At 38.4% G+C, this 14,896-nt stretch overlaps 1 protein-coding gene and 1 long non-coding RNA gene across 2 annotated transcripts in view; one reads left to right on the forward strand and one right to left on the reverse strand.

The window, feature by feature from the left end:
• Positions 1-1,297: 1,297 nt before the first annotated feature.
• LOC143122594 (uncharacterized) lies at positions 1,298-3,083 on the reverse strand. Its single transcript, XR_012986736.1, has 4 exons — positions 2,995-3,083; positions 1,913-1,983; positions 1,699-1,782; positions 1,298-1,382 (listed from the first exon to the last, which is right to left on the reverse strand). It is a non-coding gene; the product is annotated as an uncharacterized LOC143122594 (long non-coding RNA).
• A 2,823-nt stretch (positions 3,084-5,906) lies between these two features.
• The window catches only part of prag1 (PEAK1 related, kinase-activating pseudokinase 1), a 63,905-nt gene continuing 54,915 nt past the window's right edge, over positions 5,907-14,896 (forward strand). The window contains exon 1 of the mRNA XM_076284886.1: positions 5,907-6,227. The gene's annotated coding sequence lies outside the window, so the exon portion shown is untranslated. The remainder of the gene's footprint in view (positions 6,228-14,896) is intronic.

Genomic DNA, 14,896 nt, shown 5'->3' on the forward strand with positions numbered 1-14,896 from the left:
TTGTTACATTGTTAGTGATTCAACTATAATGTCTACATCTTCTAGTGGAGGCATTGGCACCCTCATGTTTGATTGCAAAGATCCCGATGGTGGTTTTCTCCATCTGGCTCTGGGCATCAGTCAGCGTCCTTTACCACAGACCAAAAAAAATACATTTAATTGATGAATTTTCAAACAAAAGTATATGTCTTTAGATATGTTTGAATTCAGTGGATTAACCTCCCATCTCCTTTAAATTAAAGCAATGGTTCTGAGTGAATTTCACCCTTGGGTCATTTGCATGATCATTGCGAGTGCCAACCCCCCCCCCCCCCCCCAGTAGCTTTTTTTCCTTTGGTCGAAAGTTTGTAAGTAGCCTACACCAGGAGTTTATTTAAATAACACTTGCCTGAAAGCTTCTACTCTCTGCTGCTACCGCTACGTCAACATCACTTCCGTGATTTGTGAAAAGCCCGTAAAAGTCCTTTGCGAAATTCACACGTGTAAAGGAAAAGCTAGTGAATTCAACACTCCATAGTCATATATTGATAACTGGATGATATATGAAATTGTATTTTCAGGTCAATAAGTGTTGACCTGAAAATACAAGCATTTATAAAACTTATGCATCGCTTTCTGCCAGGACTTTTACGGGCTTTTCCCAAATCACAAAGTGACGTCGACGTAGCGTTGCAGTAGGTGTTGTTTACAGACCCTTTTTGTACTACTGTAGAAGTTTGGTAATATTCCGGACATTATTAGTGGGGTAATTTACGAGATACACTTCTGGTTTCAAAAGTGCTAATGCTAAGCCATTGGGCTGAAACATAGACTGATAGTGCGAACTTAACCAATGTTCGACCAAGGGAAAAAAGCTTCTGGGGGTGTGTTTGGCTCGTGGTCATCGTGCAAATGACCCTAGGGTGAAATTCACTCCGAACCATTGCTTTAGACTCTCTGCTCTCCCAAATCCCTCTAACGTCTATGATTTCTTTTAACTCAAAAGCTAGTTAACCAAAGATTAAAACTTTGGGTGACATTTTACCAACACAAGGGTGTATGCAAGGGTGTATGCATGGTCAGTGACAAACAGACCAATGGTGACTTGTTCTGCTGTAACATGCATTCTGCTTTAATATGCATATAGACAGACTTAACAAAACATTACAAGCACCGAAACATGAACAAGGAAATGTCCATGGGTACTAAAATAATATAAGAAGCCATATTCATTCATACCCATCTTGCCACTAGACGTACTACTCCTACTCTCGCTGCTGTAATGCTTTACTGTTTTTTTGATATTCATTTACACTTACTAGGTATTCCTTTATGAGTTTCTCCGAGCCTTCGTACACAAGTGCTTTCAGGTTGTACGTTCTCAACAAGCCAATGGTATGATTCTGCAAAATAGGGAAATGAACATACAACTTACATTTACAAAATAAGTATCTTAATGTTTAACATGCCTTACCATGCAACCCCCAATGTTAAATGTTAAAAGAGATTTTTGGAACGCACTGATCTTCAATGTAAATCTATTCATGGGGTTGAAACAGGCAGTACACCCCTATGTCAATGTTAACTTTCAAATTCATGTCAGCAAGGTAAGACCTTTCAAAAAAAGTTAGCAGTTGCATGGTAAGGTCCGGTAGCTCATGGCCTTATATTGGATCACAGGTTTTCAAAGTGGGAGGCACAAAACAACTTCTCACTAACCTGGTCAATGGCAGCCATGATGTCCTCCCTTCCTACGCACACACAGCAGACAGCCTGGAGCAGTTGATGTCGAGTTCTGACATTCTGACAACGTTATGAGGGGAGAGGAGATAGGAAGAACAAGTAACAATACAACCCAGCATTTGGAAATACAGAAAGAATTACAATTATCATATGGCATGGGTGTCTGTGACCAAAGTGACCATGAGCTAACCTGTAATACTTCAATAAATGAGACCTTGATGACACTCCGGTCTTGCGCTCTTTGCACTGCCACATAAAGGCCTGTGGGGAGAAAGAGAAAGTATATCAAACTCAACAAATTTACACTAAAATGTGTAAAACTATAATAATATTAGATCACAGAATCAATTGAGAATTTTAATAAAATTGAACTAGGAAGATAACCTTTAATTAGATTGGCTTGTTTGTGATTTAATTAGTTACTTGTTTGTGATTAACAAATCATTCAAACATTGAAGAGTAGGCAGCTTCTAGCATGACAAATGTGAAATTATTTACCTCCCGAATATAGTGGTTGAGAACAAATGTGTGTGCTTAAAATTGACAAGTTCCCATGCAAGAAACTGCCATTTGCTTTCTTTAACTGATCTATAAGCCGGATGAGAGCCAAGTAGCCTATGATAGCAATACAAAAATAATGACAAGTCTGATGTTCCTGCAACTGCTGTACTTGCAGCCTCACGTGGCTAATGTTAGCAGCTACAGAGAGACTAGGCAAGATGGCAGAGTTTGCTACACGAACATTAAAATGATTAAAATGTTTCTTGATGGACTTTAGAGCCTGCATAATTGTTCATGACACACAAGGATAATTTAGTCAAACAGAGTGGGGTGCACCTAACAGTTAGGTTTAAACATTAAACTTTTCCGATACTGATCCAACAATTAGTATTCACATAAACCCAGGCAGGGTTTGTATGGGGCTAACGATAGCTGCTATCTTATCTTACCAGTTAAATACTTGACCTTGGCACTTCTATGAACATTCAATTGTGGTTTATATGAAATAACCCCATCAAGGCACCACCCCTGTCTATCTTCAGTAGGGAGTAAAACTAAACTGGGAAACATGATAAAATTCTAGCCTGAGATGACTTAGCTCGCCAGCCACCATGACAGATTTAGTAGCTAACATTTAAAGCTAGCTGCTCAAGTTTAGTAACACATGTATCTATACACTATAAGATCTACTAAAATGATTATTTAAGTTGTTGTTACGACAAACTCGCTAAACTCAAAACAAAAACACTATGAACAGCAACAAATACATACCTTGCAATTACAGGATCCAAAAATGTTCCTTGAGTAAGCAAGGAAAAAATGGCGGAGCTTCACTTTCTCAACCGTCTCTGGCGGAGTCCTCACCATGGTCCTCATAAATTGTGAAATAATGCTAAGGCAACTATAGAGGGACAAATTTCCTAATCTAATGCGTTTTGTTCAAGAAAGTTGTGTAGATCCAATGCAAACATGTTAAGTTAATCAGCAAAAATGCATTATTGATTTGAAATAACACAACTAACTCAATTTCACCTTAGAAACCTAATTTTGTTCTGTAAATCCTACGAAAGAGGATTTATTAAGATGAACAATAGTGAGATTTCATTTTTTTGAGTGAATATTTCTTGCAGCTGTTAAAACACCCGCTAGATAGTTTAAATACCCACCAACATTCGTTTTTGCAGTACAGATTATTTCTAAAAGTTATTTGTCTACTACTGGCTGATTTATCAAACGAGTGCTTTCTCGTTCGTCCTCCGCAAACTACAGGTGTTTCGGTAGAGAGACATTGAATAAGCGATGCCAAGCAATTTCTGTAACACTTTTTGTGACATTCAGCAAATATCTCCTCATTTAATGTAGGTTCCTTCGGACAATAGGCTTACGTTCTACTTTACGTGCAGTTGTCCTCCATCTCAGTTGCATCAGTTTTTTCTAATTTTGAAGGTTCTAAAACATTACTATGCTTCACTAAATCCTTCTCGTTTTCTTTCATTTGTCCAGCTAACTTTTCCATTGAACATAGCCATTTTATCACGCAGCCACTGTGTCAGCAGCATCAGTGCTGACAGTGACGGTGCGTTTCTGATGTCAGATTATTATGTAGGCTAGCCTACTAGACTGTTCTCACGTTGCAGCGCTTTACTTATATAAAGTGGCATTAATCAATATGAGGGGCAGAGGGGGATAAATTGTGTCCCCCCCGACGATAAAAATAATTTAGCAGAGGTAGGGATAGGAAAACCAGAGGTGAGGAAATCCTCACCATCCCCCGCTACAAATCGCACCCTGACAATAGGCTACAGCTCCTTGAAAACAATCAGATATAACTCTATAAAGTCTATAAAAATGTATTTTTATGTTGAATTTGGCTGCTGTGTTTGACTGAAATGTGGACTATTCTTTTTTCATTTCAATACAGTATATGATACAAACCTCAGTTTAGATAATCATATTCACACATTTGTTTTTGCCTAGTTGACATGGCCATCATAATTGATCATATAAAATTAATGTGCACCTTAAGCAAATGATAAAAAATCTTTCAGAATGCTTTCCATTCTTCAACTGCATCGAATCGCATCGAATCATACTAAATCGTTTTTTATGAACATGTATCTTTTCTTGTATCGAATCGTGTCCATGTATCTAGATGTGAATCGTATCGTCTTTTACATGAAAGATTCACACCCCTAGTCTGTGGATTATGAATATCCAATAAACCATTTTTTTATTTTGTCGAACTGGACTCATTTGACGTGGCACGCCCCCAAATGCACAATTGTTATACTTATCAGCCTAAGTAATTCCTTTGAAAACAATGGCAAGGGAAATAATAGTGGCAACAACAGCATTCTCAATGTATATTAAATAAAAAAAATCTAGCCTAGAAATTGCTTAACCATCTTGTTATGCTAAATTTGCTAATCATGGGTAAACCACCTTAAAAACAGTTGGCAGTTGACAGTTGGCCTTTGCTAATTTGGCAACACAAATAGGAGGACACGCCAGCCCATTATTAATACGCTATTCTAGAATTAATCGTTCAAAACATAAACGAACATTCCAAGAGATTCCGCCCGTAACTAATTTTTTTTCATGGGTTTTACGGGGTTATAACGGGTTATATTAATGTTGTCAAATAAGCCATTACTTCAATTCATCGTGTTTCCTTACTCTCTGACAACATATGGTGATCATTTTTGGAATGGTTACAATTTATTTTCCATTTTTTCCTACATACTGGTCCTTTAACTTTGTGACGTTAGCCATCAAACTAAATCATATGATAGATAGGCTACACAGAAATTCTACTCACACTTCCTTTGCCTTCAAAGTCATCAAAGTTAAACATTTATTTAAGTATTATTATTAATATCATCCTCACAAGTGATATAAAGTCATGTTAATGTTGAAACTACCACACATGATCATCTTCAAAAACAGTCATGGTTAAACAAACAAAAAAGTAAGTAATCTTCTTAACACTTTTCTGACCGACGGTCAATCCATCGAAAACCTCAAATGATTATCGTTAGTGCCGTTTTTCATTAGGTTTACTTGCCTCTATCCAATGCTTTACCTTTACATACAATGTAGGCTACATAGCTTTGTTCATGAGTTTCCGTGCTGGCTGGACTGAGCTTCTTATCCAAACAATACGGTTATCTCCCTACAGTGCGTTAGCTTCCCTACAACCGGACTCGCTAACTATACTTCTTACGGGAACCTCAACGTTACATACGAGGTAGCTGAGCCTGTTTTGCCTTCTATTGTTTATGTAGATAATACAGAAGCTACAATGTCGGCACAGGATATATGCTATATGAAGTTATGGCATTTCAAAAAATTCCTAAAATGAATGGGCTTCTATGGGGATTAGCAGAGAAGTGGTCCCTCCAGCCTCCATTCTTCTACTTCCGGGAATTCGCCTGCCCCCTTGGAAAAATCGCATGGACACTTTATAAGAGGGGTGTGTCGTCTAAAGAGGTCTATGATTACATGAACTGCGGCTAGAGGAACTAGATCTACAATCGCCCCGAGTTCCCTGTAGTGCGAACACAGAACTACAAAAAAACAGTAGGCCATATAAAATCCCTCCAGTGTGAAAACACATACTGACTACAATAACCTTCATAACGATAGACCACAAAGGAAACGAAATGTGTGTTCTTAGATGTAGGCCTAATGTAGGTAGAACTTCATTCTCTCACTCTGTTTCGTCAGCAGGTTTGGTGTTACAGCGCTCCTCCCCTCTCCTCTCGCGGCTGGAGTTTCAGACCACTCACTGTTCCGAATCCTAACCTCACGCATTCCAATGAATTTAGTCCTGATATCTGATGATTTAGGATTATTTTCCAGGAGTTGACTTTGCCTTCGCCGTGTGGTCGTTATCCGTAGTCGGTCGGTGTGGAATTTACAGAGCAGCTTTCCCCCACCGAAATTTAAGGTGCAGATCGGTATGGCAGTATACTGGGCTGCTGTTCGACGCATGCTGTCCACAGGTAAGTCCGGTGCTCTGGGGTGACTGTACAGGCTGTGACTGATCACTGTTAACGTTCATTGCTCAGTCGGTTTTGCATTGTCGCTTAGATAAATAAGAAGCATCGTGCGTTACCCTAAGTGCAAACAACATGTCACCAGCCCCACCGGACGACGATGGGGCGAGATGGTTCGGTTTGTCGGGTGCTATTGTCTAAATTGTTGCCTATGCATATGTCATAGGCTTCAAAACGGTCGTTCTTGTGAAAGCTAGGCCAGATAAATATACCGGTAAGTGAACGGTAATGTTATCATAGCAACAGGGATCCAGATTGAGTAGGTAGACAATTTAAGCACGTGCTTTCAACACTTAAGCAACACAAAACTAGGAAACGAACAGGTGGCTGAATAGGCCGCTGTGTACTGTGAATGTACACGTTTAATATATATATTTTAGAGCTATAACGTTATACTATTATACATTGTCTGTGGGTGTAGCCTATTCGTGACAAGCAATGATAGTGGCATTTCAAGAGCGTTTTTTCATGGAATAAATATGCCAAGAATGACCAGATGGGAGAATTTATATGGCAATAACGTAACGTAGTAAGGTCAGCTCAAATTCATGTACGTCTAAGGCTTATTGTCAAAGCGTCAACGTTTTGAATTTATGGAGAATCTGTAGACTATGTTATGGTCACTTAATGTAGCCTAACATTATGTACACTAGGCTAATGCTACTTAAACCTAACCAGTCTGTTTCCTGAAATATTTGGAATGAGCTAATAACATTGACTTTGCAGCAATAAAGACTTAGTTTTCCTGTGTAACTATGTGAGTCAAATATTACCTCACAAAACCTATTCCTAAGTAAACACCATAACTTAGTCATATGGGTGTTGCTGCAGACTTCAGCCTTAAAGGAGCACACCAACTTCTCTGTTCTCTGCCATCTCTGACCATATGAGTAAAATATTAGCAGTGCTGGGAAAAAAGTGCCGGTACTCATCATGGTTAACATGTATCGGACAGTGTATCGATATCAGCAAATATCGTCCAGAATGGAGACATCGAATGGGCTATTATTTGTAATATTTATAGTGAATAAAATATCTAAGACATATCAGCAGAGGTGGGACAAAGTCACTGTTTGGCAAGTCATAAGTAATTGTCTCAAGTCTTAACACTTAAGTCCAAGTCAAGTCCCAAGTCAAGACAGAGACGTCTCAAGTAAGTCCAAGTTGTGTCTCACCAAAGCCAAGTCGAGTCCAAGTCCTTATTTTTTTCGAGTCCTAAACAAGTCACTGATGGGAAGCACTGACGAGCCAGACCACATCAAGAGGATTGATGATATGTCTGTTGCACAATGTTCTTGCTTTGACTAATATTTAGACCTTTTATATCATTATTATTTATACATTCCCCTTTTCTTTCTATTTACTATTATTATTTTTATTTGATTTTTGTTATTATTATAATATTATTATTATGAATAATAATAATAATAATAATAATAATACAACATGCACTTCCAGCAGAAATGGTAAATATAAGTATAAACATAACAAAACTCCACTGTACAATAGAGACAGTAGAAGATAAGAAAAACTAAATAAATACTACTACTAAATACTAAATATACTATATAAATTAAATTAAAAAATCCACAGTGTGCTTGAGGGTGATCAAGCATGAGACGTTTGCAGTGACAGGGCCGGGACTGGCCTGTAGTTCTGTGTGCATGGTAAGGTGCTCAAGAGAGTGAGTGTCATGGTGAAGGTGCAAAAAGTAGTCCAACTAGGGCTGGGCGATAAAACGATAGCGATATAGACATGTAATCGATATCAATAAAAAAAATGTTCAATAGAACATTCGATAATTAAAAGCAACACACACCTCCTTACATTGTCCATAAATAAATAAATAGGCTAAATATATCTTGCATTGTATAGCTATGTGCAACTCTACCAGAGTAGGCAATAGAAGTAGGCCTACCTCAACACAGACTCTCAATGAGTCCTTGCTCCGTGCACACACACACACTCTCTCTCTCTCTCTTTCCCTCCCAACAGGCGCATCCCCCCTCAGCATGAACATAATCCAAACATTCACAATCGTGCAAGACGACTGGCTACATTGCTATTAAATCCGGTTAGCATCATTAGCAAGCTGAATGAATTTGTTCAAAACTGTTGCATTCAAATTGACTGCTAAGTTCTAATCATCTCAATACCGATGCAAATGGAAAAGTACTTTTCAAGACTCAAACGGGCCTGTCCCAAGAAGAAAAGGTATTCATTTGAAACTTAAACACACATGGGGAAACTGAACAGTCTAACCAGTAGACTATGATAAACTAGCAAATTAAGCTACTTTGTTTACAATATTTCCAGGCTTCAACCAGTGCTGCTTTTAATTCAGATTTATGTGCACATTTATTTATTTGAGTGTTTTTCATGATTGTGTTGCTATTTCTTTTCCCTGTTTGCTTTGATTGATGGGGGGGGGGGGGGGTGTATTAAGATCGTCTTGGTAGTGTATAGGTCTAATTGAGTGCCTGTCACTTTAAGACGTTTGAGGGAACCCTTGCAATTGTAACACAGTTGAAAGGCTGCTGATGTGTGGATGCAATTCATAACGTTTTCTAGTACATAGTTAAAATAAAGGTTTGTACTTCTCCTTGGGACAAGCACTTTTGTATTTTGGAAAACACTTTTCCATTTACATCTGGATTTTGCAAACATTCAGTGTCAGAGTCAATAAAATGAGCCCTTCAACGAAATTGACAAGCAGCTGTAAGTAGGCTAAGCATGCTAAATTCGACATCCAAACAGTATTCTAACGTTAGCTTTGAGATACTGCTTGATTTCATAACTTAACTTAGTTTAGTCTCTTCAATGTAGCCTACTATGTTGTGATAAGACCTTAGCTTAATTCACTTCAATGCAGCAGTTTTGAACAAATTTGCGCAGCATGGTCACGATGCTAAGCGGATTTAATAGTAATTTAGCCAGACGTCTTCTATGCAATGCTTCTATGTGGCAACAACAATCCTTCAACAATCGTGAATATTTTGTTAAATGCACATGCAGAGGAGTGGCAGCGGGCTACGAGAGAGAGCGGCCGGGGCAAGGCTGCGTGCGTAAAAAGCGCAGCTCAATGGCAATGCAAGGATTTGACCTTATATTTAATTTAAATTAAATTAAACATAGAATATTAATCTGTGGCGGCCGATTTTTATTTCGTGGCGCCCCGCCACAGATTAGTCAATGTATGTATGTAGACAATGTAACACTGCACAGTAATGAATCTAGCATACTTTCATTAAATAGAGTTAATTAGGCTATACTGAGCCTGATCTATTTATACCAGAGGTTTTCTTAAAATTAAGTTAATACCTTTTAGAAAAATGTCACCTGGGGTAAAACTCCCCCTGCTACCCTGATTTGCATTTGTATAGCTCACAACATTTTCATTTACATGTTGAAGCCTCCCCTAGAATTAAGAGGAGGGGGGTCATGGAGAGACGACTGCCAAGCAGGGCCCACGTCAATTCACGGCAGTTTTCAAACTTTGTGACTCAACGATGTGACACAATCTCTAGCCTATTACGCTCTGTCTGTCACTGATCGAAATTACATAAGCCTAAAGCTTTGATGTAAGGCTATATGTTTAGCCTATTGAATAACTTAATGACATAGAACACAAACCATTTTGTAGAAAGATGCGTCTTTGGTAGCATAAGTGACATGTCGCTCTGTCTGGCACTCATTGTCTAGCTGTGTGGCATTCTGAAACGTCCTTAAATTTTGAACCATTAGCCTATCGCTCGTGTCAATTTGGGACCTTGCCGTCAGAATTGTCGTTGGTTTATTCATAGTCTTAAAGGGGAACTTGGCAACTATTTCAATGTAATAAACCCGTTTAGAAATCATTTGGATGGTTAAATGACCTGTTCGGGTGAAAATGGTGACTTTCCCCGCTGCGCCTAGCGTCCTCAGGCGGAAAACCAACCTTGCAACATTGAGACTAGTTTTAAATAGTGTTTCTTACCTTGTAACATCCACATAGTTCTGCCAGACTTATGCTAACCGTTCGCTAGCTTGTAAACGAATCCATGTGCTTTATCGTTACCTTTTCCTACAGTTTGAAATAGCATAATGCACAATTTCTCCAGCAAGGGGAAATCCTGCCAAGTTTCCCTTTAAGTCCGAAGTAGGCTGGGTTATTCAAAGTGTCAGTTTATTGCACATAATTTTGAATAGCCATTGCACACCCATGTTTATTGGCGTGTTGTTCCAAAATCCGTGGAATCATTCTATGCAAGCAAACTGCATAGAGCGAGTCTTTATTGTTGATGTCAGACATGATAATCATCCAAACATCTTGCATGTTGACCCGTGATTCAGTGCTGACAAAACTCTGATTATCCCTCTGTCTCTGGTCCTGCGCTGTGCTGTGTGAGAGGGGGAGTGGCTACAGTAGAGTGGATAAAGCCAATGTGTGCTGCTTTTACCAATATATTTACCAATATATTTTGCATTACTAATCCAAACAACGTCACTGTGGCACTGCACTTACTCGTGTCTGTAGCAAGACTCCTGCCAAGTTTGAAAACAATCGGACTAACGGTTCGAGAGATATGTGAATAACAGACAGACATACGTTCCTGCAATTTATAGATAGATTGTAGGTCAGTTATATTTCCCACGTCTTTTTCAGATAAACTTAAATTCAAGATTTTCCAACCTGCTACTAGAAAAAAAAGTTTGAGAGAGAGGGAGATTTGATCCTTTTATTAATCCTTTACAGGAAATTACAGTGCCACAGCAGCTTCAAGACAGACATAACACCACACATTTACTCTATCCATACCTAATAAGTTAAAATACAATAAATAAATACTAAAAAGTGCAAAATTATTAGAGAGAGAGAAATCTGGATGTTTTAAAGGTAGGACTTGTCTGTTTGTATTGAGATGGTGGACTACAGAAAGAACAGATATCTGGCTGCAGGCTGTGTTGATTTTCTCACCTGAACGTGCTGTTCAGGCTTTGGTGTGGAAGAGCTTTCCAGGCAGGCTCACCCCCCATGTGACTCATGCCTCTCACATTCCTTGCATTCCGACAGCCAGGCCTTACACCTTTTGGACTGTAGTGGAATGTTGGGGTCTTGATATTTGCAGGAAATCCCAGGGGGTGGTGGGTAGACACCAAAGGGCTGTAATTTGGAAGGTTTGAAAAAGTGAACATACAAGTGTGGGTTATTCCAGTTAGCCTATAGCTAAAGGGAGCTTTAGGCTAACTTGTTACCCTTAGCAGAATTAGGGCTGGGACAGTATGAATTTTTTCTTACCATGGTTGAAAAGCAAGAAATACGCGGTATACTAGGGGTGGGCGATATGGACAAAAAATAATATCTCGATATTTTTTGTGATTTTGACGATAACGATAATTAGTTGATATCCTTTAAAACATTTTTGTAAAAAGTCTGAGTCGCTTTACAGCTCATTATTTATAAGTAGCATCAATACAATAATAACCAATAACCTAACCTGTGACTTTTTAACCAAATCAACCAATGCATTGTCACTCTATGACACATTCCAATTCTGCCCCCACTTGAGTGTGTGGCAATGACATGAGAAAGTCTGAAGCTGATCCTTTCAAAAACCTTTAGCCTACTTAGGATTCACTGTAAAATGAAGCAGACCAACAGAGTGCATCTCAGTTATTGCATTGCATGTAAATGCAATGGACTATTATCACTGTTCTTCTTAATATTATTGTTATTCTTCTTCCGACCAAATTTGACGTTCAAAGGCTCTAAAACCACTGAACCGTTCGACGTCATTCAACCACTCCTACAAAGGTCTTGTAACGGAGATTTGTTCTATGTTTTTTCACATTTGTGAACTTTATACTTTTTTAGATATTTATGATAAAAGAGCAAGAAATTCTCATAGAGTTAACATTGACCGCCTTGGCGGCAACTTTTAGCATTATGACGTGACCTACAGCTGAAAACAATCAACAGCTGAACGCGAGCTACTAGGCTACTACCACCACTGGAGCTGTGAATCTTCTGAATGTCTTCGCCTGCTGTGCCGTGTTCACTTTATTTGCTCGTAAAACTCTCATTCAGAGGACCATTTCTCTAATTACAGACGAGGTAAGTGTTCCGGTTTTTGGTATTTGAGTCATTTATGTCGTCAAACATTATGTTATGTAATGTTAGTGTTGTATGAAATGATGGGTCACAAATAGCTAAACTAACGTTATAACGTTAGTTAAATAGTTAACGTTAGCACCTTGCTACGTTGATATTATGTAAGGAAACCCACTGTTAATCAACGTAAATATGTCGCCAACTTTACAGTGACCGGTTAGCTGTAGGTTTGGATAACTAACGACAATCAAACGTAACGCACTAACGTTACATTTGTTATTAGGCTAACCAGCAGCGTTTTAAGTAGAACCAGAGCCCGTCTGTCTTTAGACATTCTCTGCTAGAACGTTAACGTAGGCCTACAGATAGGCCTGCTCTGGTTCTATTCAACATTAGGTCACTTTCCACAGGTGTATAGAATCAAGCACCTAATAGATTATGAATGCAGACTGCTGCTTGATTATACTGTGTGAAGGGACCTGATGAAACCCATCATGTGTTTCATGGCATGAATAACGTGACTCATTGTTGATGGTCATAACGTTATAGCTTCCACCGTTCACATTTTAGTTAAAGCTAACAAATATGCTCCTGTTTTTATTTTTACCAAATTTGTAACGTTGTTCACCGCTTGTTTGTGAATCAAATAGGCCATGGCTACGTTTTCATTCTATGCTCCTGATTCTTACGTAGCCTAAGTAGCCTAAACACTATCACGGTATGCTATCATAGTTCGTCTATTGATGGGTTTCATCAGGTCCCTTTCCACAGGTGTATACAATCAAGTAGCCTACCTAGATTATGAATGCATTTGATGCTTGATTAATACTCCTGTGGAAAGGGACCTTATGAAAGCCATGAATATTGAATAGGCTACTGTTAGGACAATTGCAGACATTCCTTGTATTGTTTTGGCATAACTGTTAAACTTGTTTGCTTTTGTCTTTTAGATTCCAGACCAGACCAGTGGTGATGACCATGTATGACATTACGTGTGTGCCTGTCTGTGTGCACACCTGTCTAACATACATTCTTACAAACATGTGACCATATCTCAACATATCTGTGCACATACCATTTAACCATACTGAGACTTATCCGAGATCTACACTGAGACATTCTGAGAACTATATTGTTGTGTGAGGACTATACTAACTATGTGGAACTTGTATACTTGTGAATCATATTTGTCAACCAGTCATACCTTTGAATCATACTGGTGCTGTAACATCTGTGAAACTTAGCTGTGCTGTTAGACCTCTGTTTTTATGTGCTGTGTGAAAATTAAGATTCTAACCTAAGTTCTGTCTAAAACTGATCATCTGAAGGATAACTCTTTTATTCTTCAGTATATATCACCATCAAATTTGACCTATTATCATTAACTGAGACCTCTAGCTGTTGCTGCCAGTTCAGAATTCAAACTGATAAATAGATCTGTCTTAGGATAATATGATTGGCGTCATCAAGTTCTGTAAGAATGCAAATATAGTAGACATCTTGTTTCTCCCTTATCATTATTGGTTAACTTTAAAATTGGTTTCAACAACTTTGATTTTTTGACTTCAAGCTTGCATTGGTTGTTAAGTGTTCATTAGTGTGTTCTGAGTATCATTCGCTGTATCTGCAGTACTATATTAAAACAAATGTTGATCAATATTGAATTGACCATTTATTTGTACTGACTGTAATATACTCTCAGCTAACATCTAACCAAGTGAGTGGTTTTCAAGAATACTGTAAGTCTATGTAATCTGAATAATCATACTGTAAGTAATGTTATACACAGCAGTTTTACATTAACATGCAATGGTAATTCCCTGGAATTACATTTTCTAGTTTCCTTTGATGTTTTGTTTAAGAGCAATCATGTAGGTTAGCATTCCAAGTTACAGAATAGAAACTAAAGCGTTAGCTTATGGCTAATGTATATGAGAAATCCCGTAGAGATGCTAACAGTTAGCATAAACGATAAACGTAAATATTTAGACCAAACTTCAGTCCATTTACAAAAGGGTTACATGAGAAGAGTTCTTTGCTTACAACTGACTTAAAATACTCAAAGGCCTCCATATAATACCATGTAGGAAAAAATGTGACTGTCTCATCAATGCTACTTGAACAGAAGTAGCGGCACAAAATCCCAAGTAGCCTAGTCTAGCCCCACAAAATAAACATTAGGCGTGCATGTGACAACGTGGACCACTATAGCGATCATGTGACACTTGCTCTGCTCCTGGATTTAGTGAATGTATGAGGTTTCAATGCCGGGTGTTATTTCCCCATAAGTAATTTAAATACTCGATAATGTAAATTTGCACATCGTTAAAACAACAATCACGATATTATCGCAGACGATATATATCGCCCACCCCTACGGTATACTGCTTTAACACCCCCCCCCCCCAAAAAAAAAACAAAACAAATGGCAAATGCTTCAGACAGTTTATCAACAAGGCTATCACGATTTTAGAACTGTTACATTCATGACGTTTTTGCTACTGTTAAAACGGTTTCTAATGGC

The sequence above is a fragment of the Alosa pseudoharengus genome, unplaced genomic scaffold (genome assembly GCF_046254945.1).
Source record: "Alosa pseudoharengus isolate Yale_2024_CS ecotype anadromous, Long Island Sound unplaced genomic scaffold, YU_APseudo_1.1 YU_APseudo_1.1_scf_14, whole genome shotgun sequence".
NCBI lineage: Eukaryota > Metazoa > Chordata > Actinopteri > Clupeiformes > Clupeidae > Alosa > Alosa pseudoharengus.